This window comes from Eulemur rufifrons, chromosome 23, assembly GCF_041146395.1.
Source record: "Eulemur rufifrons isolate Redbay chromosome 23, OSU_ERuf_1, whole genome shotgun sequence".
NCBI lineage: Eukaryota > Metazoa > Chordata > Mammalia > Primates > Lemuridae > Eulemur > Eulemur rufifrons.
The window spans coordinates 7,791,147-7,817,099 of NC_091005.1; positions in this window are offsets into that span (position 1 = coordinate 7,791,147).

Genomic DNA, 25,953 nt, shown 5'->3' on the forward strand with positions numbered 1-25,953 from the left:
CCTCCCTAAGATGTGCATACCCTAATGTCTGAAGCATGTGAAATGTATTATATTACCTTACACGGCCAAAGAGATATTAAAGATGGGATTAAATAAAAGGTGTGGACCTTGAAATGGGAGATACTCTTGGATTATCTGAGTGAGCCAGACATAATCACAAGAACTCTTAAAGCCTATGATCAGAGGGAGACATGAGCAAAGAATGGTCTGAGGGATGCAAAGTCACTAGATTGAAGATGGACAAAAAGGGGACAAGAAATGTCGTGGTCTCTAGAAGACAGAAAAAGTCAAGGCAATAGATTCTATCCTGGAGCCTCCAGAAAGGATGTAGCCCTGCCAACAACTTGACTTTAGCTCGGTGAGACTCAGTGTTGGACTCTGTTGGACAGACCTACCAGATTAAGATTTTATATTGTCTTAAACAAGCAGGGTTACAATAATTTGTTATAGTAGCAACAGAAAACTAATACAGATAGGGATTAAGGAGAAAAAGACCCTCAGTGTAGTGGCCATGACGGGCTTGTTCAAGGTTATATTCATGGCGCCCATCAGTGTCTGGTGCACAACAGAAGCTCAATGATTATTTGATGAGTTGATCGATACTTACTGATAACCTACTAAGTGTCAGTGACTTCGTGTAGTTACTACGATGAGTACTATGATGAGTTTATTTGATAAGAAAATGGAAATTTATTCAGGTGAATTACTACTTTAGGCCATACAGCTATACGAATCAGTTTGTTTGATATGCTAAGATCTGAGGCCATGAAAGATTTCTAATTTCTTTAACTGTCAAATAGGCTTCTAAATAATTCTCTTAACATTGTTGTTTTAGTTATGTGAGCTTCCTCCAGATTCTTGAAAGTGATAACTGAACCTTCCTCATCTCATATAAATAGGAGAAAAGAATGTCAATAATATAAAAAAGAATATTTGATGTTCCCCAAAGATAAACTAGATAAAAATGAGATGTTTATTAAGGAGAGCTAACATATACATGACACTATGTACCAGCCAAAGATCGAAAAGCTTTGCCTACTTTAATACATTTATTCTTCAAAATAACAATAAAAGGTAGGTTCTGTTGGTGACCTCACCTTGGAAAAGGAGTGAGAGGTAAAGAAACAATGAAGTAGCTTTCTAAAGATCATGTTTTATGAATATCACAAATGGGATATTGACCCATGTAGTCTGACATCACAGGTCACATACTTCACTACCCTAAAGGGCCCTTACCAAAAGCAGCCCTGACATATGGCCTCTTGCCAGGATCCTTAGTCTTTTTTGAAAAAGAGATCTTTGTAAAATCTGATGAAAACTATGAGTTCCTCTTCCTGGAAGAAGCACATTTTGGACATGCAAATTTTTATAGAGTACTTTAGAGAATCAGGGTCCTAAGATTAGGGATAACTATACTGGAAACATACATGGCAGAAAAAAATGGGGATCTCAGATGCAAGATCACAATCAAATTACTTTTCTAGTTGAATTTTGGTTTGATATTGAGAGATTGATGACTTTTCACACAACCAGTTAAATATTTCATTTTTTTCTTCTCTTATTCAGTTCTTGACCTTTGCCATAAAGTCACACTAATGATTTCCCTCTCCATTTAATTCTCAAATTTTGAAAAAAAAGTTTCTGTATATTTAAGGATTTTGCTGGCAAAACAACAATGTAAAAAGGCATAAAATATACATTAAATCTCAGAACATTTTTTTGAGCTTCAATTCAGTAGCATATAAGGCCATACTGGAAAGGGTCCATTGTGCTATTGTGACATTCGGGAATTTTGAAACATTATGAGTTGTTGAGAACCAGTGATCCATCATCAGACAGGTTCTGCAAATGTTTGGATACAATGAGATGTTATTGCAAAGGCATAGTTTAAGCAGCATTTGATTTACATTATGATAACATATTTGAATACCAAAGTCATTGGGTGATTGTTGGCAGGGGTCTATTTGTCTATATTCTTTCATCCAACAGTCACCCATAGAAAGCCTTCTTTCTTTCCATGTGTAGATGAGTGCTCTGTTTTCAGATGGATCCTAGGTTAGGAAAAACGAAAACCCAGATTTGCATGGCAAGTGATTTCAAATATAACATTGTACCTGAAAGGATGAACTCATTCTCTCTGTCTCCCCAACCTGTCTCATAAGGTAACAGTGCCTATCACAATGTGAACTCACTGAGTGCTCAGCCATCAGTATTTGTCAGTGGTCACTGTGGGCTGAACACCAGAGTAGAGAATAACACACATTTTTTTTTTTTTTTTTGTCAGGACCTTTATTATTGAAGAATTTGCACTGGCACTAAGTTGAGATTACTGGCTGTGAACATTTCACTCATTAATAAAAATAAGAAAAAAAAAATAGATGGCAACTCTTCATAGGCCATTATGGCAGGGACTAAGTTTATGCAAGAAAGTGTGAATCCTAAAATCCACAATGTGTGAATTCAATTTTGAAGACAATTACATTAGAAATTCCAAAACACAATAAAAAAGGTTAGGTGTATTATCTGCAAGGAAACTACGAGGAGTCTCAGGGTTGTGGAGACTTCTCCATTTCCCAGTACCCTTCTTTGTTTACTTATGAATAGGCATAATTTATAGTTCCCTAAGGGAAATCTGCTCTTACTGTGCTCTTAGCACAAGAGGAGACGAACTGTACAGAAGCAGACTCTCTCTCACAGAGGGAATTGACATACATTCCTGAATTTGGCTGCAAATAATTTTCTTTTCTAAAAAACCTCACAGGCAACATCCGTGGGTATTTGTGTGTGGTCAGATGGGGGGTGGGGAACTGTGTAGGGCTTTCCTAATATATACAGAAGAGATGGAAGGATTAATGCTGGCTGTGGAGAGCTGATCGCTGGTATTCATGACTGTGTGCACAAAGCAATAAGCTATTATGCCGCTAACCTAATGCATGAAATACAAAGATATATATGTTCTCCCAGGCAAAGGTAAGAAAGAGATTTGCCTCTTCTTTTTTGTGTTTTCTACCAAATTAACTTTTGTCAGTTTTCTTTTTGTTTGTTAGTTACATTATATGTTTTCCTCCCCATAAATGGCATAATAAGTTTGAGGGGAGATTCTTGCTAAGCCTCTTCGTAGAAGATGTGCTTATAGGATATTCTGTTTTATAGAATAGTCTGATAGGGCCACAAGGAGTTCTTGATGAAAAACTATACTGGTAGGAAGTAAAAGTTTATCGAAGCTTATCCTGGGAGATTACAAGAAATTCAGAAACATGAATTTCCTTCTGGCACCAAGGAAACTGATCATCTTTGTGCAAATAAGGATTTGATTTAGGCTGCATGTGCTACATCATGGCAGCAGATAGCAAAGACCTTATGGAGAGTCACATGAGTTTATTTAAATTGAAGTGGAGGGTGTCTTAAAGGAGGAGGGCACGATATTCGCTTAAAAATTTGGGAAAGACTGGTATTATCTTTCCTGACATTTAAATGCAGCTTCTCATCACATCTGGGACAAAACAAAAAGTCTCATTTTAGAAGGTTGACAAGGATGTACCTCCAGGTGACTGACTACTTTGCAGTTTCATGTTCTCACGTGCCAGTCCTTAAGATTTGTAGGTCTGTAGTTGCACTTGTTTGTTTCTATCTTATTCTGACAGTCTTAATTTCAGCAAAACAAGCCTCACTTCATTATCTGGCCCATTGAGATCTGCTTGCTACTAGATTTTCAGCAATGCAGGCTCCATGGTTACCTGTGTGCCACTCCAGTAACTATAAAGCCCCACCAGCAGCTAGGCGCAGACTACTCAGTAAAGAAGAGGAATTGGAGAGTTTCCTTGTCAGTGGAGAAAAGTCGTGCTCCACGTTAGGAATAGACAAATCGGTGACAATTAGAGGTGGGAGTGGAGAAAATCTCTGCTCTATAAGATATTTTATAGCAGCCAGCACCATTGCCTAGACTTACTATCCATGTAACTTCTAGATAAGCACTAATTTTTGTGACTCTCTTTTTTTTCCATCTACATAATGAAGATAGCTATATCTAATCATAGCATTCTTATTAAAGTCAAATCATATAATTCTTGTGAATATTTTAGCTCTGTGCCAAAATAAAGTCTATTTATTCTTTTGTTATCTACTACTTAAACAATCTCAAATACATATACAACCTAACACAATATATTTGTTGGCATAATACGACAATCTGTTTTCATTTCTAAGAGTTCTGATGAATCCTTGCACTCAGGAGTGCTTTTTAGGGGTCTCTTGCAATGGCCGTTGGATGGCAACTCTGGATGGAACCACCAGAGCTTGACTAAGCTATACTTTTAAGAGACGTCTTCCCTTGCATGCTGAGTAGTTTATGGTGGCCGTCGGCTCAGAGATCAGCCCATGCTGTCAAACAGAGTGCACATGCCTGGCCTTTCTATGTGGTTTGGACTTCTCATTGCATGGTATCTGGGTTCCAGGAGGGAACATCACAATTTTGAACCAGAGAGAAGGTACTTATATGTATTTTAAAAACCTAGACTCAGAATTCCCAAAGCATCCGGTATGCTGTATTCCATTGGACAAGCAAGTTATTAAAGCCAGTCCATATTCAAAGGGAAGGGAATTTGAGTTTACATCTTGGTATGAGGAGTAGATGTAAACAGGGATAAGGCAGGTATTGATAGAATATCTATAACAATAATATATAAATAATAACCAAACATGTTGCTGTTAGTAGAAATGCTACTAATATTTATTAACCTCTGAATCTCAGTTTCTCATCTTTAAAATGAGATTTTAATGAGATTCTTTACATAAAGTACTTGGGACATTTCCTAGAATATAATGCAAAAGTGCTCTGTAAATGGTGTTGAGTATTTTAAAGAACATTCTTATTTAGATAGCTTTTTACCTTACTAGTAATTTCCAATCATATATAACTAAGAAGTGATAACTTTATGGATAAATTAATTTTTTTTGCTTTTTATTGAACTTTCTATTTTCTTATTGCATATTTATCAATGGACTTAGAAAATCAATTGATTTAACACATCAGTCCCAACTTGTTGAATGGCACAAACCACCTGATGCATTTTAGATATTATAATAAGCTGAAACATATCTATTTATAACATACTTTTCAAAACATTGAAAGACATTATTTTCGGATTCCAGGGAAGTGATAGCTATTTTATTTCTGTTTAAGGTTGTTTGTTTTGATCAAAAACTTTTACCTTCAACTGTCCTTTTATGTAGATTCTCACTATACTACATATCAATGCAATGTCCCTGTGAAAACCCATCACCACCACGAGAAGGGGAATGGAAAATGGGTTGGCTGAGCTGACATTGTCATAGACCCTTTTTGAAGAATGTGTGGAAGGCACTAATGAATAGGAGAGAAAGGCAGCCCTATTACTTCTGCCCATTTGGTGCAGAGTCAACCTTTAACCAGTGTAACAGGCTTTTAGTTTGATTAACACTTTAATTTTGCAGCAAAGAAATTAGAAATTGAAAATATCTGTTAGGTCATCTGGCTTGGCATTTCCACATTACACTATTTATTATGACATGTAATTATCATCTGGGAGAAGAAACGTAGAAAATTTGACCTCTGCCATCTACCATGACATGTCCCAGTTTTCCTTGGTTGGTAAAGCCATCATAAAAACACTCTTTTAGATATTTTTACCCCTCTTTTCCTCATGGTCTATGTTAATTTACAAAAGTCTTGGCTCATAAACTTAAAGAGAATGTGTCTCAAAACCTAAGTAACTAGGGTCATCTTTGATTCATCTTCCATCTCTTTGGCACGTATACAGCTCCTAACTTTTGCTTACAGTTTTTATTTTCCTGAAAAGCACTTCCCCTTCATGGTTGACTCCTTGTCATCATTTTGTTGTCAGTTGAAATGTTACTTCCTTAGAGTCAGTCTTTTTACAGTGTATGTCTTCTTATTACATCACCTTGATTTACTCTTCATTGTGTCACAGCATCATGCAGTCATTATGTTTAATTGTTTGATTATTTTTTAATTGTCTGAGTCCTCAACTAGAATGTGTATTCCAGAGCACTGGTACCTTTTCTGAGTTTCTAATTTGTTTGTTTGTTTTACTATCAGTGCCTAGAATTGTACTAGATAAAACTCAAGATGTATATAATGAATTTATGAATGAATAGATGAAGTAATGTCAGTTGAGATAACAACACCTGCAAGAGACTTAACATTCACACATTTGGGAGCAGAATGGAGGTGGATACAATGGTTCTTAACTTGGCCATGGGCCTTGTGGTTACGATGACAACCCACATGCTGTGGGCTTTATGAGCCCCACCTAACTTGTCAGTAAGACCTGTAATCTATTTTCAAATAAAACAGTAAAAAAAAAAAACCCGTTTCTGCATTAGCATTTCTCAGATATCTTGGCTAACAAAAATACATGGCTAATAAAAATAAAAATTATTTTCTTACTAACTTGTATCAATAAAATAAGAAATCTAATTGGAAAAGTATGTAGTATACCATGGGATTCAAGAAAACCACTCTACCAGAGAAAGCGTGAGAAAGTGCCAAGAATAGAGTCAAGTCAGGGTTTGAATTCCAGTTCTTCCACTTCTTAAAGTGGCTTAGTTACTACAAGCTGTAGTTTTCTCATTTGTATGTTCTCAAAGGATTTTTTGTAAGGATTTCATGGAATGGGTTAACCTACTTCTTAGAAGGGACTTGGTAGATATTAACTCCCTCCCTCTTCCCTTCACTATTTATGCTGTAGGTTGAATCGTGTTCCCCCGTCCCCACCCAATATGTTGAAGCTCTAACTCCCAGTACTTCAGAATATGACCTTATTTGGAAACAAGGTTGTCACTGATATAATTGTTAAAATAAAGTCATACTGGAGCAAGATAAGCCTTTAACACACATGACCAGTGTTGTCCTTATAAGAGGGTGATGTGAAGACACATGCAGAGAAAATGTCGTGTGACAACAGAAGCAAAGATTGGAGTTATGCAGCCGCATGCTAAGGAATGCCAAGAATTGCTGGTGACACCTGAAGCTAAAAGAAAGGCATGGGAGAGATTGTCCCCTAGAGCCTTACCTGAGAGAGCATGGCCCTGCTGACACCTTGATTTTGGACTTCTAAGCTCCAGAACTGTGAGACAATAAATTTCTGTTGTTTTAAGCCAAACAATTTGTTTTATAATACTTTGGTACAGCAACCCTGGGACACTAATACATCCAGGAAGAAAGCTGCTGGAATATGTTCCCAGGCAAAACTGTCTCCAATCTCTGAATTCTATCCCATTACTCTTTTTTACATCCTTTTAATCATCTCAAAAAAAGTTCCTATTTCTTAGTATTTGTAACCTTCAGATACTGGACAGTTACACATGTTAGTTTTTCTTCATAGCATATATTTAATTGCTTCAATATCTCATCATAAATCAATCTCTCTAGTCCTTACAACATTTGAAATGCCAGTTGCACCTTGATTTCTTATTGCAGGGAGGTAGTAATTAATTGCCTTCCACAGAAAAATGTCACCAAGCTGCAGTCTGATATATGCAGACAGATATGACTGTCTCCCTGCTATACATCATAAGGCACACCTGAAAAGGGTGCACATTGCATTTCTTCTTCTCCTTTTTTTTTTCTCACTAGTTTGATGTGTGTTAGACATGTTCTTCGTAGAATGGAATCCAGTTTATAGACAGTGTAATTTGCAATTTATTTATCTTTATGGGGATATAAGTTTTTCTGCCAATAGTGTTACACACTGATTTGTTACTTTTAATTCTCAAAGGCTATCTGAGGAGCTAGATGAGGATCTTTTTTCACAGTTCCCGTGCAATCCTTGACTTGACTTTCTTTTGCAGCCATTTGATGTCAGTTAGAAATTTCCATAAGATGATGTTTTATTGCTGTTCCACTGAAAAATTCAGATAGATTCATATTTCAAACTGATTTATCCTGGAGTTCAGGCCAGCATTGCCTGAAAGGAAGTTACCCTCCCTTCTGACAATGTGGCATGCCTACCAAATGGTCTCTGAAACTAGCCAGTCAACAACAAAGGTATGATGCTAGGGCTCAATATCCTCTATGAAGACAGCCATGAACCTTCCTTGATAGCTCTTCACTGTTTAATCAGGAAAGGAAACAATAAATGCATAACTGGCAGCATGAGAATTTCATGGCAGTAATGTTTATAGAGAACACAAAATAGAACACCACAAACAAGATTTGCTTAGTCGAAGGAGATTTGTTTGAATAAATGATGTTTATGCTGAGTGCTCAGGTTAAATGATTGTTAATCAGGTAACAGAATTCTCATAACTTCTGTAGTATGTATTGTATCAATTCTTTATTTTATTTTCAAACGAGAAAACACAGACACATAATATAAATTCTGAAAGACAGTGGCAGAACTAGAGCTCCTAGGGGGCCTGTAACTCTAAAGCCTGTGAACTTGACCACTATACCGTGTCCATATGCTGCCTGCTAACTGGAATGCCCTGTCTTTATTTTTACTAAAAGATCATCTCAAATGACATAATTAGTAAAACCTTCCCTGATCATGAAGTTCTCCAAATTATATTGCCTGATCCTTCTTCTGCAAAACTCATAGGTCTTTTTTATTGTTATTTTTAATTGGTAAATCATAATTGTATATATTTAGGGGATATAATGTGATGTTTTCATATATGTATACAATGTGGAATGATTAAATCATTAATATAATTCACCTTCCTATCACCTCACTTACCTATCATTTTTTTATGGTTAGACACTGAAATTTCCTCTTATATTGAAATACACAATACATTATTATTGACTATAGTCACCTTGCTGTGCACTAGATCTCAAATCTTATTCTTCCTGTGTGTCTGAAACTTTATACCCTTGGATCAGCAACCCCCAATTCCCTCCTTTCCCATCCCACCCCAATCTCTGGTAACCCTCATTTTATTCTCTGTTTCTGAGTTCAACTCTTAGATTTCACATATGAATCTAAAGGTGAGATCATGTGGTATTTGTCTCTCTGTGCCTGGCTTATTTCATTGATGTCCCCCAGGAATATCCATTTGTGTGTGTGCATATGTGCATATGTGTATATATGTGTGTATTACAAAAGAGATAAAAACCATGAAGACACATGAAATAGCCAATTTATTCTTAGTCTTTTTATTCTTCTAACTAAATCCACATGCTTCTTTCACTCTTGAAAAAAGAAAGATGGAGAGAGAGAAAGAGTGCTAGTTCAGAGAGGGGCAGAGAGGGAGAGAGGAAGAGAGAGAGGAAGAAAGGGACGTAGGGAAGGAAGGAAGAAAGGAAGGAAAAAAGAAAGAGAAGAAGAGAGAGAGGGAGGGAAGAAGGGAGGGAGGAAGAGATCAACTTCAAAAAGGACGGAAACCAACTAGTGCTTGTATCAATCAAAGTGCCTGACACAGCCCTGTGAGTGTAAACTCTTTTCAGTGCCTAACAGCTGACTCGAAAGACAGAGACTATTCATTTTAAACTAAGTAGCCAAGTATGGGTATAACCCAACTAGTTGGGGATTATCTGACCTTACATGCTTTGTGTGGACTTTCCCAGACTTTTTTCTTCAAAATATGAACAGACAGTACTCAAAAATTTCAACTTATACTTTGCAGAAGGTGCTTATGACTGAGAACAAAACAAAACAAAACAAACATTTTCTCTCCAGATTTAGTATGTTTTCCCCAATGAAATCTCATCTAACCATCAAACCCCAATTACTTTGAACATTATTAATCTGAGTTACACAGATCTCACCTTAAGAACTTTTTCTATGTTAAATACAGAGAGAAAGGAGCCCACTCAAAATATTAATGTGTACAAGTGATAAGAGGAAAAAATAATTACAAGTCTAGGGTCAGTAATATCTGACTCTGTAAGAATGAAGTTAATAATAAAAAAAGGCAAAACAGTACTCCTCAATAGCACTTAATAACACTTGCTGATGCTAGAAGCATTAGTTTACTCTTGCACTCGCTGAAAAACGTGTATTTACCACAGCCATCCCTGCAAGACATGTCACATACTGTCCTTCAGAGATACGGAGAAAAAAATGGGGATGAGGTCTCTTAAAACAAACAGCAATTTATTTTTATGGAGCTTTTTCCCATATGGAAGACTAGGATTTGACATCTCTCAAGAGTATCATCTCCAACAATCCTGACACCATGTAGAAAGGGAACAAATGCTTCTCAAGGGTGCTTTAGCTCAGGCAAACGTTTTTCTGATTTAATAAACTGTTTTTTATTCTATTCTATTCTTCATGGGTTGCATGAAGAGATTTAGCCAGAATATGTCCCAGAACAAAAAAGACCTGCATTGACAATTTCCTCCCATCTCTTGGACATTATTGCGTGCCTCTTCTCCCCTTTCTCAGTTGCTCCATGCTTGGTGTCCTCCATTCAAGACTTAAAATATATCAAACCTTGTCACTCCATAGACTTTTGGGCTGGCGTTTACTCTTGGACTGGCATAGCGCTTTATATTTTCTATCACTAGCATTGTTTGTTTCATGCACAGCATTGCAATTATCTATATCTTATTTGTTTTATTTCCTTTATCAACAGTGCCTTCCCATGAGGACAGGGGTGATATCTTGCCCTTGTGCCGTGATCTAGAACAGTACTGAGCACTGTAATACCTAAGAGTTGAGTAAGTGAAGACAATTCCTTCATTCATTTTTGGTTGAGTCCTCAAACTTAAGAGGTTTGGACTCATCGCTGTCTCTCTCGAGTCGTTTTTCAGGGTTCCCCAATTCCCACCCGTGTTCCAGTTGGTCTATTCTTCATTACCAACATGACAAATTATCTTACTTTCTCTACCTCTAAAATGTTCTTCCATCTCTCCCCAAGTCTTTGACATTTCTCCATGAAACTAACTGCTACTCATCCATCCAGTGTCAACCCAGCTATCATTTCTTCTTCCTCCTCACTGTTCCTTTAGTTTCTTTGATTCCTGGATCATATCATCATTTTTTTTTTCCCCTAGGTAATCCAGGGCCACTCTGATCATACCCCTATCACAACACTTCACCCATTCAAAACATGCTGAAACCCTGGCATATCACAATCTCCGTATTAAAATAATTAAATTACACATTTTGTGTGTATCTCCACCCTTTCTGTGATTTTAAAATTCTGCTGCTTAAAAAACAAGTTGGGGAGCTTGTGAAAATATTCAGATTTGTAGATTCTGATTTGGTAGAATGAAGTGTAGAATCTATCACAGATCTTGAGGAAGACTTATCCTCAAAATTGGCTGGTTTTGTATGTGCAAGATATTTAAGAAGTTCCCTTGGTATTACTGAATTTTTTTTTCTTAATAATAACCAAACTGCTATCTTCACCCTGCCATAGAAGCACAATGCCATGCATTTAAGACTGGATTGAGAAATCTCACATCCCACAAGCATATACTTCCAATTGCACAAGTGCTTGCCCAGTTTTTTTTTTTTTTTTAACACATACAATATGTAAAAAATAAAATAAAAAGACTTAGTTGAGTCATTTCTCAACCACAGAACTAGAAACTCTAATGAGCTATTCTTTTACCAGGTCACACATGATTTCCTGTGCTCCTTCCCTCCTTCCCTCTGTTTTCAAAAAGGGCATTTGTGACTTGTCTCTCTTCTCCCCACTCCCTCCTATAATAATTAGTGCTACAACATAGCTATTAGTAAAAAGACCACTACTACTATCACCACTAATCACCACCAACAACTCAAACATACATTGCAAGTCAAATTAAGAAAATAACATAATAGGTGCCATTTGAACATTTTTGGAGGATGTATTTTGGAAGTATCTGGGAAGATATATATAGAGGGTGGTATAAATAATGAATCATTATATATCCATATTTATATAAAGATAGATTTTCCATACAGTTAAAATATATGCCCTAAAAATGATCATATCATTATGTATTTTGTGCTCTGAAATTTTACCAATATGTCCTGAAAAACATATTTCCATGTCAATAAAAATTTTGTATCTACACTCTTAAATTTGTCCATACTTTATTCTACTTTACAAATGTCTTAAAATAATTTTGCCCATTTCCTATCTTTGGGCTTTCAATGTGTTTTCTATTCTTCCTATTAGAATGAATATCTTTATTAATGCATTTTTGAACATTTAAAGTCTTTTTCCCAAGTGGATTTGCTGGGTCTAAACATAATTTAGAATTATGATGCATATTGCCATATTGTCCCATTTAAATGTTTTAACAAATTGCATGCTCATTATAAATATATGAAAATATATATTTTCTAGAACATGAACCAGATATTATGGTAAGCTAAATCAGACTATCATTTTAATATTTGAGTTTATCTAGTTACTAATGAGGTCGAATAACTGTCATTTGCTCTTTTAATTTATTCTTTTGTGAAATGCCTGTTTATGTCCTTTGACATGTGGATTGCTAATCTTTTTTTTTCTTAATATGCCAGATGTTTTTGCTCTTTAATTGTTTTAAGTCAGATTATTTGAGGTATAATTACACACAGCAAAATTCACTCTATTTAGTTTAACATTCAATGAGTTTTGACAGACTCATACATTGCTCAAAAACTACCACAATCAAAATATAGATTAGTTTTATTATCATTTCAAAAAATCTCATATGCCTCTTTTTAATCAACCCCTCCTTCTATCTCTAGCTCATGTAAACACAAATATTTCTGTTGCCCATACAGTTTTGTCCTTACAAGAAGGTCACATAAATGGAATCATACAGTAAAGATTATCTTTAGCGTCCTCTTCTTTCACTTAGCATAATGCATTTGAAAATCATTAATGTTAATGTGTGCATCAGTACTTCTTTCCTTATTGACTGACTCATCACTGAGTAGTATGCCATTGCCGTATGACTTTAATATATATTACGTGGATGCTATTCAAAAGAGAGATCCTCATTTACAATTGTACCGGAAAAACATGAGAGTTCCTGTTCAACATAACAGAAAAATATGAATAGTTTAACAGGATGCAGTGTAATGTAAGCCACGAAACACTAAAAATCTGGTACCTCTACTTTGCATCACCACTTTTCTTGTTGTAACAGTACAGTTTCCTTTAACTTTTATTTTATGCTGGAAACCTAGTTCACTTGTCTCTTTAGCTATTAAATTCTACTGTTTACACATAAGCAACTGATAGAGTTAGATCCATGAGTCATAGCTTTTATTGTCTTTATATATTAATATATTCACCCACTGCATTATTAAACTATTAAATATCTCTTTCACTGTATTGCTGATCATTTAGATTATTTGGAAATGTAAATGGACAGATTAAAAATTTGTCATAGATTTATAGATACTGATATAAAGCTCAGAAATACACTTAAGCTTACCTGTGAATCATACAGACTTGATATGACAAAATCATGTATATGTAATATAGTATGTAATATCATATGTGTTATATATATGAGAAAGCATATTAGCTAAGCATTAATTATACAGGAGCGATAAGAAATATGTTTCTATAGGATTCAAACTTAGAGAAGGGGGATACAAAGGCAGACGTGCATTAAGAATCTAGATACATAAGGAAAATGGGCAAGAAACAATGTAGGGTAAGGATGTAGTTCACCAAGGCAGGTAAAGGAAAGTTGGGACCCTGAGAACAAATGCCCTTTGGTGTCACTCATCATTGATCGTATGTTTAAAAGGGACACTAATGACATAAAATGTCTCTGTCCCTGGGAGATGGAGGTTGTACATTTTAATGGGATAAATATCTTAATTTTAAAGAGTGAACTTCATGCTTGTCCCCTCTGAGGTGCCCTGTGTAGACCTTTATCGGAGCCTATTTCTCCTCCACGAATTTAGAAAGCTTTCAAGGACAAGAAAAACATCCTTTTTCTGCTGCTTCTGCTACTGCTGCTGCTGTTGCTTCTTCTTCCTCATCTTTGTTGCTAACACCTCTGCTAGGGAAGGGAATTCACAGCAAATGAGCACATGATGTTTCTCCTCTACAACTTGAGTTGAAGAACTTTGACTGAAGTTGACCTTTTCTATCCGAATTTTCAGGAACACTTTTTTCCTAATTTCACTATTCTTCTCACCCCCACCCCCAAAACATCTCTTTATTTATTCAACAGGTATTTATTGAGTGCCTACTGGGTACCAGACACTGTTTTAGGTACTGGGTTCATTTTAAACATGAGATTTCATGAGATCAGCATGTCCCAAACTTTCATTACTTATGATCTGCTATGTTCCTGATATAATTTTTGAAATATTAGAAGGAAGAGCTAATCCTTATTTAGTGCTTTTGTGACTGACAAGAAGAAAATTGCTTTATATATGCTTAATCTTTACTTAATAATTTAACTATAATGTTTACACGTATTTAAAGAACTTTATATTGCTACCTGCTATGGAATGAATTGTGTCTCACTTAAAAAATTCATATGTTGAAGTCCTAACACCTAGTTCCTCAGAATGTGATCTTATTTGGAGATAGGGTCTATATAGAACTAATCGAGTTAAAATGAGGACATTAGGGTGGCCCTTAATCCAATATGACTGAGATCCTAAGAAGAAATTTGGACACAGACACAAGAGGGTGGTTGGAGAAAAGACACAAGGGAAAAAAAAAATTACAGCAAAGGAGAGAGGCCTGAGTTGAATCCTTCCCCCATGACCTCAGAAGGAACTAACTCTGCCAGCATTTGATCCAATACTTCTAGCCTCTAAATTTATTTAGAGAAAAGAAATTTCTGTTGTTTAAACCCTTCAGTCTGGGGTACTTTGTTATGGCAGCCCTAGCAAACTAATACGGTACCATAATTACAAAAGCATTTCTACTTGTAATCTAAAAAATAATTATTGAAAATAAAAATAAATCTAGTAACATTGTAAACAATACTTGGTAAGGCTTTTCAAAAAAAATAGTCTCACATCTCAGATAGTATGGACTGGGGTTTGGAACATCATCTAAGAAAACAAGTGTTTCCACACAGTTGAGACATGCATCAAGGCCACAGTGCCTTTTCCCAAGCAGGTGCCTCTTGCTTTGACGTTGCACTCATTCAACACTGTGTATTTGGAACTGTGTCAGGGTCTGCAGTCATTGTATGAAGGACTGAAACACGAGGACGGAGGCAGTGTTTATAACTGGCACCGTGACACTCTCTCCAAGGACCCTTCCTGCAGCCCCTGGGGCTGCCTGCATCCAAGCAGCATTGAGCCTAAGCAGATATAGAGCCTCTGCCCACCCCCCTCACTCCTGGCTGCCTCCAGCTTGGGCCCCTGCCTGGACACTCCCAAGCGAGATGTCCAGAAACTGGGCCCCTCGATCCAATTTGAGAAATTGGCTTGAGGCGTTAACTGCGGAAAAGAAAGAAGAGACTGGATGGTGAAAAATGATATGTTGAAAAACAAGGACAGCAGGTGGCATCGAGAGGACAAAACAGCACATTGGTAAAGGACAGAAGATGAATAGAAAGGGGCATCTTGAAAAATGCAATTTGAATGAGAATAGTCAGAGGGAAATAGAAATATATTCTCTAGCTTTGAAAAAGGTTGATTGTTTTCCCACAACCTCTCTTTCACATGCTGATCTCCCTTGGCCTCTGCACCATTTGAAGTCCATGGATGCCCTCTGTGTCACCCTCTGCCAGCCAGACAGGGCAGGTCCTTATCTCTGCATTGCTGTCTCCCTGCCCTGCTCTCTTCTCTAGTGTTATCTAGGAGCTGAGGAGTGGACTCTCAGAGCACTATTTCTGATAACTATTTCGGATACTCTCAAATAATATTTAAATATTTCAAAAGCATGGATTGGCTAAAGCCCATTTAGGATTTCCACAGCTATGCAAAAACGTGCTTCATTTAGAGTGAAGACGGCTGAAGTTGGCTTAACGCAAGTAAGTATGAAAATGGCTGCAGTATCAGCATCTTAATGTCTTCAGGTACTCGTTATTAAAGTGCCCCACCACCAAACACCCAACTGCTCTCCTATTTGTCATCATTTCCATCCGGTAATATTTAACCTTCACAGAATAGATTCCATTGGCATATCTCAGTCTTATCAAGGAAAGAATTTTATTGTTTTAGGGAAACATAAATGAAAATCGCTTTCATAAAACAAGGCTTTCTGACATTGCCACCTTGATGACAAAATGATATACCGCTTCTTAAAATGATCATAGTCCAGAACCAGAGAAGGTATTAGAAATGTATTCTCAGTATGATTTAATTATCCGACATCTCCCCACTAGAGAACACTAAAAAGTTATTTGCATGTAAATTCTGTTGACAGTGTATTATTCTTACAATAGAAACTGTGCATGAGAAAGGATACTTCCAATTACTTGGAGAAACATAAATAACACTATTTTTAAATGCATTTATTTAAATGTTGGTAAGAGAAATATTTCTACGAAACCATAGTAGACTCACCATAACCCTGTGTATGCATTTGTAAACATGTGGTGGCACATTTTTAGAGATGTAGCTGCTTCCTCTTCTTATTTTTCTTTTTTTATTAATTTATTTTATAAATAAATTGTTGTCATTATCACCTTTATAGTTGTCAATTAACAAACATTAACTATGAATCAGTCACAAAGGCATTTGTACATTTCATCTACACAATGGACATGTGAGCAGGTATTATGTTAATCACTTGTGAATATGAAGACAGAAGCACAGAGAGGTTATGTAGTTGGCATTAATGGTAAAAGAAAAAATAAAAGAGCTGGTCTTCAAACCCACATTTCCTGGCCATGAATCTATGCTTTTTCGGCAATACAAAAGAGTCTTTCTCTCTCCATCTCTCTCTGTCTTCTTTATATATTCACCATTGTAGAGCAGGAAGGAAAACAGGAGTAACTCCATGACAGACTGGACCTCTTAGGAAAGGCCTAAGTTTTGGTTTCCCCAACGCAGGCCCTCCCCCTCCCCGGAATGCCGCTGGTAACAACTGGGGGCCCTGGCTTGGAAACTGGCCAATTAGGAGCCAAAGCCCGGGCTTGGAAACTGGCCAATCAGGAGCCAAAACTATCGGCCACTTTTGAGGGAACAAATGAACTAAAAGGGGGTGGGGGGGGTGTGCCCAATACATGTAACCTATCGATAAGTATAAAAGCTTTGTTTCCACCCCAGGGCGAGGTCCGGGCTCGTGGAGAGACCACTGCGCTGGTGCTCTGAGCCTTGGACCCTAGCCTAGGCTAGAAAATAAACTCCTTTGTCTGTTGCAGCCTTGGTGACTCTGCCTATCTGTTCCTGGGACTGAGGGTAACCGGTTCTTACACCATGTTATAAAACCATCACCACTATCTAATTCCAGAACATTTCCATCACTCTCAAAAGAAATCAAGTACCTAGTATGAGTTAGTTTCAATTACCCTCTCTCTCCATACTCCGACAACCACTGATCAATTTCAGTCTCTACAGATTTGCTTATTTAGGATATTTCATATAAATGAAATCATACGATATATTTCTGATTTCTTTCACTTAGCAGAATGTTTTCAAGGTTCACCCATCTTGCAGCATACAACAGTGTTTCACTGCTTTCTATAGCTGAATAATATCCATTGTAGGGATATACCACATTTGATTTATCCATTTATCAGTTGATGGATATTTAAGTTATATTCTCTAACTCACTTTTAATAATATAAACAGATGGGGGTATCCCCAAAACAGTAAAGGGTCTGAGATTTCACCTTACTTACCAACTAACAATTTAGCCTACCCCAGTTTTATGGATGAGGGCAGAAGACAGGAGACTTCTAGAACAGAGATACAGGACTTAATTGCTCATGGCACAGAAATCAGCATGAGAATCACTTTTGCACCAGTTCTCCTTGTCCTACAAGTTCCATGGAGGCAACACTGCAGGGCCCAGGTTAAGCTATGCATAGAGTGGATTTCTATACTAGCTAAAGAGCCTCAAGCTCAGGAAATGCAAATCTTTTATTGTATAATAAGTTGTAAGGAAGCCTTCCCAAACACTGACCAGGAAGGAGACATTACCTCTGTTACACAGGATAGTAAACAAACCCGCCCTTTGCTCTGGAGACACTATCTGTGTCTTCTAAGGTTGTTTGCTATACAATATCCTTGAAAAGATACTCTGGAACAAAAGAGCATTTAAGGACTATACCACAAGATATGGAGAAACAAAACAGACACATGGAAAATTGTTTCCCAATAGTGTGTGCCTCTGTTGCTTTTCTACTTTAATGAATGAAGTACCTACCAACAAAAAAATCTTTAATATTTTAGTGCCTATATTTTGCTTTTTCTATCAAACATTTTTTTAATGATTAGGATATTGTTTGCTCTTGAAAAAAAATAGCTAACATTAAAAGATCTTATTGGTCCACTATGCATCACACACTGTATAGAGTTTTTTAGATATATTACTTAATTTAATTTCTATGAGGATATATGCAATCATTTGTACTTTTTCCATCTTACAAACAAGGAAACGGTACCTCTGAGAGATTAGGTGACTGGCATAGATGTTCACAGGCAGTAAAGGATAGAATCATGGTTTAATATCAGGTTAAAACATGATTTAATCTGATTAGAAAGAATTTTTTTCCACTAATTTCTATAATCCAAGGCAGACTGTGGATGTGCTAAAACATATATATGAAAGCTAGTCTCATCCTATCAAAGGAAGTAGTTTCTTGCAAAGAAATAAAAAATAGTGTATCCCTAAGAGTACAGGGACTGAATCAAAAAACTGTTTTAGTCCATTTTTGTGTTACTATAAAGGAATATTTGAGGCTGGGTGATTTATAAGGAAAAGAAGTTTATATGGCTCATAATTCTGCAGCTGTACAAGAAGCAATGTAGCAACATCTGCTTCCAGTGAGGGCTTCAGGAAGCTTCCAATCATGGAAAAGGGGGAGCAAGCATGTCACATGACGAGAGAAGGAGCAAGAGAGAGACAGGAGATGTCAGGCTCTTTTTAACAATCAGATCTTGCAGTAAGTAATAGGGAAAACACTAACTCATTACTGCAAAGATGGCATCAAGTCATTCATGAGAGATCCTTCCCATAACTCAAACACCCCCCACGAGGGCCAACCTCCAATACTGGGGATAAAATTTCAACATGAGATTTGGAGGGGACAAATATCCAAACTATATCAGAAATGTGCCTCTAGTTTGAAGGATTACAAGTACTTGGTACAGAACATACTTAGTGTGGCTTGAAAGATGATACAGAAAAGTCATATAAGACCCAAATGGAGGACCTTCAGTAACCTGGACAAGCATGCATGTGTGTGTGTGTGTGTGTGTGTCTGTGTGTGTGTTTGCACCTGTACATAAATATTTTTGTCATGCTCAAAAAAGACTGAAGATAACAACTATTCCTTAGGATGATATCACCAGCACCAGGCCAACATTCTGGCTCTTTTTCCTGCTCAAACATAGAAGAATAGATACAGTGAGTGTCAGGAAGAATAGAAAAGCAACTTCCAGGCTAACTTATGCCATGAGAAGTACCTATGCTTCAGGTTTCAGTTCTCAAGATATCTGGGTCACAAAGAAAAGCCTGCCAGAGCAGAACATTAAAGTTCTAGCCTATATTTCTGTTCCATATAAATTCAGACTCTGGGGAAAGGAAAATAAACTCTTTCTATTGTGTGTTTAATATATTGGAAAATATAATATGCTCAAGCTGAATTTATGCTTATAATCATCTATTCATGTGACTTTCAAACTGTTTTTGTAATAGCAAATTTATAAATAATGTATTACATGGAACTTCACTACATAAAGGAAGTAGCGTGTTCAAATCTATAGAGGTGAATGAAGAACCCAAATTATTGAGCCCCCCCTTCCCTTCCATTGGCTTCTCGAGCACTTTCCAGGAATGTCAGATGTCTGTACATCACAGTGAGAAACCTACTTACCTAGCCCAACTGCCTATTTTACTGATGGGGAAACTGAGGCTCCAAGAACCAAAGCAGCTTGCTAGTATGTTCATGATAGAATTGAGGAAATTTCTAGCTGCATAGATTTAAATTAATGTTTACCTTAAAAATTAATCTGTCAAGAAGAAAAAAATAAAGTAAAATTGTATTTACACATGCCTCTTTGTACGTTTCTGAATTATATTCTGTTTAGATATTATTGGAAATCTTCGGAGAATTGCACTGTTTTTCATTTCCTATTCTTCAGAGAATATCAGAGGCTGTAGTTAACAACAATATATTGTACAAACATTTATCATTTCTTTGTATTGGGAATATTTCATATCTTTTTTTCAAGTTATTTTAAAATATACAATACACTGTTGTTAACTATAGTCACCGTACTGTGCTATTTAACACTAAAACTTACTCCCTCTATCTAACCAGAGGTCTGTATGCATTAACCAACTTCTTCTCATTCCCCCCACACACTACACACTTACCCAGATCTGATCATTCTACTCTTTACTTCCACGAGAGCAAATATTGTAGCTTCCACATATGAGTGAGAACATGCAATATTTGTCTTTCTGTATCTGGCTTATTTTGCTTAACACAATGATCTCGAGTTACATCCATGTTGCTTCATTTTCTTTATCCATTTATCCCTTGATGGACACTTGGTTTGATTCCATATCTTGGCTTTTGTGAATACGGCTGCAGTAAACACCAGGGTTCAGGTATCCTATTGATATACTGATTGCAATTCTTTTGGATAAATATTCAGTAGTAGCATTGCTGGGTTATATGGTAGTTCTGATTTTAGCTTTCGAGGAAATGCCACACTATTTTTCGTAACGCCTGTGCTAATTTACATTCTCACCAACAGCGTATCAGTTGGGCCCCAGGTGGCTTGCTCAGGTGGCACCACTGGCCATAGTCAGCTGGGTGCCAGGTAGGCCCTCAGGCCCCTGGGGCCATTTGTGGCATTGGTGATGGCACTAGCAGCAACTGGCCAACCCACAGGCCCCAATGCACCAGTGGTGGTGGCAGTGCTGGGACAGTCCCCAGTCTCCCAGGTGGCATGTATGTGTGGGTGCCAGCAGTGCTAGTGGCAAAGGCTGGTTGTTCTCTTCCTAAGGTCTCTGGGAGGAGGGTGCAGACACCAGCAGTGGTGTGTAGGTTGGGCCAACCCCCAGGTCCCCAGATGATGTCTGCAGTTATTGGAATGCTGAGTGGGTCTTTCCTCAGGGCCCTGGAAGGCATGTACATGCACTGGCAGTGATGGGCAGGGTGGGTGGATCACAGGCCCCAGACAACACACATGGGCGCAGGCAGGGGGCAGCTGCAGGTGGGGCAGACCTGTACTTAACCCACCCCCCGCCTCAGTGGTAGACAAGGGAGCAGTGAGGCTTAGATTCTAACTGTAAAGTGTGGATATTAATAGTACTTGACTCCTAGGGTTATAGTAATTATCTGGTAATACAATGCATGGAGAGTTTCCAGCATGGGGCCTAGAATATGGAAGAAGGTGTTTCATAAGGGAATGCTGTTTTCCTGCAGACAATGGTTTTCTAGTTTGACCATACCTGGGACTATGAATCAGGAGACATGTGGTCTAGGTATGTATGTGTCACTTACTAGCTACATTTTCTTGGACAAGTTATTAAACCTCTCATGTCCCTAGCTGGTAAACCCAGAAAAAGGGGTCTAAGTCATTGTTTCCTTCAGTTCACTATCAGCACATACAATTCTATGAAATTTTATGACCTCGTATCAGGTAAGAAGTAGCATCCATTTTATTTTTAAAGGTGTCCTTTGGTCAGATACTTCAACTAAATGTCTTATTTTGTTTATTAAATCTTTTCACAACTTGTGAATTCGAAGAGAATGAAATCCTCTTTTTTCATAGAATCTAAAATACACGATGAGTGCACATTTTATATCCCTTAACTCTGCATCAATATTTCCATTATTTAGCATATAAATAAATTTAGTAGTCAATTCTCTATTTATAAAGTTATATGATACAAAATCTGAAAGAGACCTTTACTGACGTTTTATAGCCCCATTTCTTGATGACAGAGATCAAGAATTTAATGGAGACCACGGGAAAAATCTGAAAAAAAGTATAAGCCCATTTGAACTGAACTAATTCAGATTGTGGTGACTATTTCTTATGCTGAGTCTGGTGAAGGAAGTGAAGAAAGAGAGTGGGTCAGTTAAGCTTTAAAACTGATCACACCAGGCTTAATGTCAGCTCCTTAATCACTTATACCAATAGTATTTGTGTATGCATAATTGTCCCTGTGCCAACACATAGGGCTTTATACTGTAAGTAGAAGCCAAGAAGGTGGTCATGCCATAAATAAAATCAGGAAGGGAGAAGAGAGGTAATACAGATTGGATCAAGGTTAGCCTATCCAGACTGATATTTTACTTGCACTTTGCTCAGATCATGTTTGTTACCTTGTCTTATTTTTTCCTCTAATATTTTTTTTCTGTAAGATTTACTTAAAAGTATGAGGCTTTAAAAACTCTTAAATGGAAGCATTACACACAAACTCATATATATCCCCAAAATTCAACCTTTAAATTGTTGCTTCGTGTCTTACATTCTGACCCTGAGAGGCTGCACACTAAAAGAATTTTAGACACTGAGAAAGATGCAGAGACTTGGAAAAATCTTTTGAATAAGCCTCAGCAGTACCAACTTAACGATGGGTTAATCTATTGTGATTGCCAACCCAGGTTCCTAAGGATTGTGTAGGTCAAATCAATGCTTGAAGGTGAAACACTGACAAAGACAATTCTTTAAAAAAGGCCAACAATGCTAATTTCAATCTCTAGCATATATTGAATGCTATTTGCTATTTGACTTTACTATTTGCTTTACTATTTGACTTGCTTTTTAAAAATCTATGAAATAGGTATCTGTTCAATCTGCCTCAGAGTATTCTGAAAGTTTATAACAAAATAATACAAATGAAAATTACCATGAAAGGGCAATATGTGGATTTACAAAATAAATATTTTTGGAAAAACAACTATTATTAATATATTTCAGATTTCTTATCTTTATTATTTGCCTTTTTAAAGAAAGCCACCTAGAGATGATCATTTGGGACCCTATGATGAAACAGGTATCTCTGGAATTCCACTAATGCACTTTCTTGTAGCTGGAATTCCACTGTTAATTTTCTGGAAATGACTTCCTATTATTATTCTAGAGCCCAAAGCCTTGGCTCCAGATTTGTGTTTTCCCTCAAATATCATTGTCATATTCTTGAATTCATGAATAAATTTCTTCATTTCCTTAAATTTCGAAGCTTCTACTTTCATCTCATCTTCATGTTTTGTTCTTGCCTGATTTTAATATAGGAGCAAACCCAAGTACAGAGAGAGGATACTCAGAGGATGTTCATAAACAATGCCTGAGCTTATTATTCACTCCTTGACAGCTCACTGATCTCCTTGCCACCCTTTTATTCTTAAAGCAAATTCTGCTCCTTAGTCTTCAATTTCTGCAGGCTCTATTTTGTCCAAGTTGACCCTCTAACCTGCCCCACGCTGCCACATCAGCCCCCCATCCTCACTCTGATCTCTGTCCAGTGGCTGAGATCTTGGCTCTTCTCCTGGGAATAATTCTCTGGCCAGCTCTGATGCATTTGGCTTATAGCACCCAAGAGGAGCATTCTTTTTTGTAACTGGCATTACTCCAAAGGAAAGTCGATTGGAACTAAAATTTACGTTTCCTACTTTCCTTCGCTGTCACCTACTAACTCATTAGATTATAAGTATAGTAACCCCCTGCATAACATTGTCCCTAAGTCCTGCAACAGTCATTCTCAGGCTCCAAACCTACCTATCCTTTCCTACTTCACGGCCTTCCTCTTGCAATTCAAACCAGGCGTTTGAAGTTGCCCACAATAGCTGACACGCCTGGCTTGTGTTTAGGTGAAATAGCTTCAGTTCTCTCTGTCTTTGATTCTGAATCAATACAAATGGTAATACAACTTAATTAATAATATATGCAAATATATGTAAATAACTAACATTGAGCAAAATTCAGTAAACGTTCCATCGTCATTATCATCATCGCTTTCTCATCCTTTCCAAACCCAGAATTTTTATACTACTCAAACATCACATACCTCCACATACTGGGACTGCAGGATTCCACTTGACTTCCGATTCAGAAAGGAGTGTGAGTGAGGCCGAAAGCTGTAGAGCAGTACTTTCCAAACAGAATCCCTGGAAGAGACGTCAAAAAATTCTGATGCCCAGGTTAAACCAACCCTGGAGGTAGGGCTCAGAAACCAATATTAAAAATCCCTAGGTACTTTTACTCTGCAGCTAAGGTTGAGAATCACTGTTTTACAAACAGCTAGTGGAACTTTTACATCTGCCAGAAGCAAGTCAAGAGCTCTCACGGCTTTCTGGAAGACAGTGATTTGTTTCACAGCAGCAGGTTTTCTCAGTAGAACCAAGGGCAAGATCAGAGTTGACCATCTAAGAACAAGAAGCAGCTGATAGAGTACCCGTGCTTGAAGGCTGATTAAGGTAAATTTGGAGTACCTGAGTTTGACTCTTCCCTCAGCCATTTAATAATTGTGTACCCTCCTTGGTCAAGTTACTCAATGTCTATGAGATTCAGTCCCTCTTTTTGTAAAGTGAGTATAAAAATAGTACTGAGATCACAAATGTGTGGTGAGGATTAAATGAAATACTTAACATATATCAATTAACTTAAGTTAGATGGTCTGCACTGATTAAAGTATATAAACATCATTATGCTTATTGTTATTATTAAGAAAGTTAGGGACCAGTTTGTCACAGGGTCCTCTAATCTTGCCTCGGAGGTCCCATAAGAACTGAGTAAAGGGATAAAGGAGCATTTTTTAATTCATGTTATAAAACTTTATTTGACTTTGTATCACTGGCTTCCATCTTAGCAAAAACCAAACTGAAATCATGACTCGGGATAAAAGACACATGCTTTTCCAGAAGTGTGTTATCCCAGGCCCCATGCCACAATCAAATTTGCATCACATCTTATCATGGCTCTCAAATCATTAGCCTCTTAGAAATGGAAGGTGTTCAAAAATATTCAGTGCATTTTAGTGGAGGCATATCCTTCCTCAAATGACATGGTCTATATGGCTACACCTACATTCCTGGCATTGTTCTAGTTGTCCCAGACTCTAGGGACCTCTAGTCAATGTCAGATAGGACATCTGAGCCCAGGTGGGGATGATTCCAAGTTGTACCCTTCCCATGCAATGCAAAGACAGGGTCAAGAGAAAGACAGCTAGGCTACAAGAACAAAGAGGAGGAGAGAGGTGGAGGTAACATCTTCCCCCCCCCCCCCGACAGCTTTATACTTTTCTTATCATTTTCCTTGTACCCCAGTGCCCTACCGCTTTCTTTTCCAGCTATTCCTCTGGTGTTGGCAGTGCCATTCAATCTCTCTGTCAATGTCTCTTTCTTCTGTAAGAGAAAAAGATAAGCACATTTTCAAAAAGGAGCACAAAGGGAGCTTATATGTGTTAGTTGAATAATTATAAGAATTCATAGGCTCTATTTAAAGATTTGGATAAGAGCCCTACACATGGGACTGGAGATAGAAGAGTGGCTTGAAACTCCCATCTCCTGCATTGCTACTACTTGCATAACCAACAGGACACTGTGTCAGTTTTGGATGAATTAGATTTTTCACAGTGAAGGTTAAGACAAGAACAAGGGATTATGGCATATTCTAATGAAGTACTGGACCTAGTGATTCTGCATCAATGTACTTGAATAATTGCCTGCTTGTGGGGGTTTAGATGATTTGCCCAATTATATACGCTTTGGAAAAAAACTAGAGAGTGTATCAGTGGTGATTGCTCTACAGAAATGAGTGAGAAATTGTTCATAAAAGCTTCACATTTTGATAGCTTCTGGCTCTCTGAAGTTTTCTGATTTGAAGCTCTAATCATTCCTGCTTATTCTCAACCATAAGCATATTATTAGAGAAGCTTCAGACACATTTTACTCATCCTGAAAAT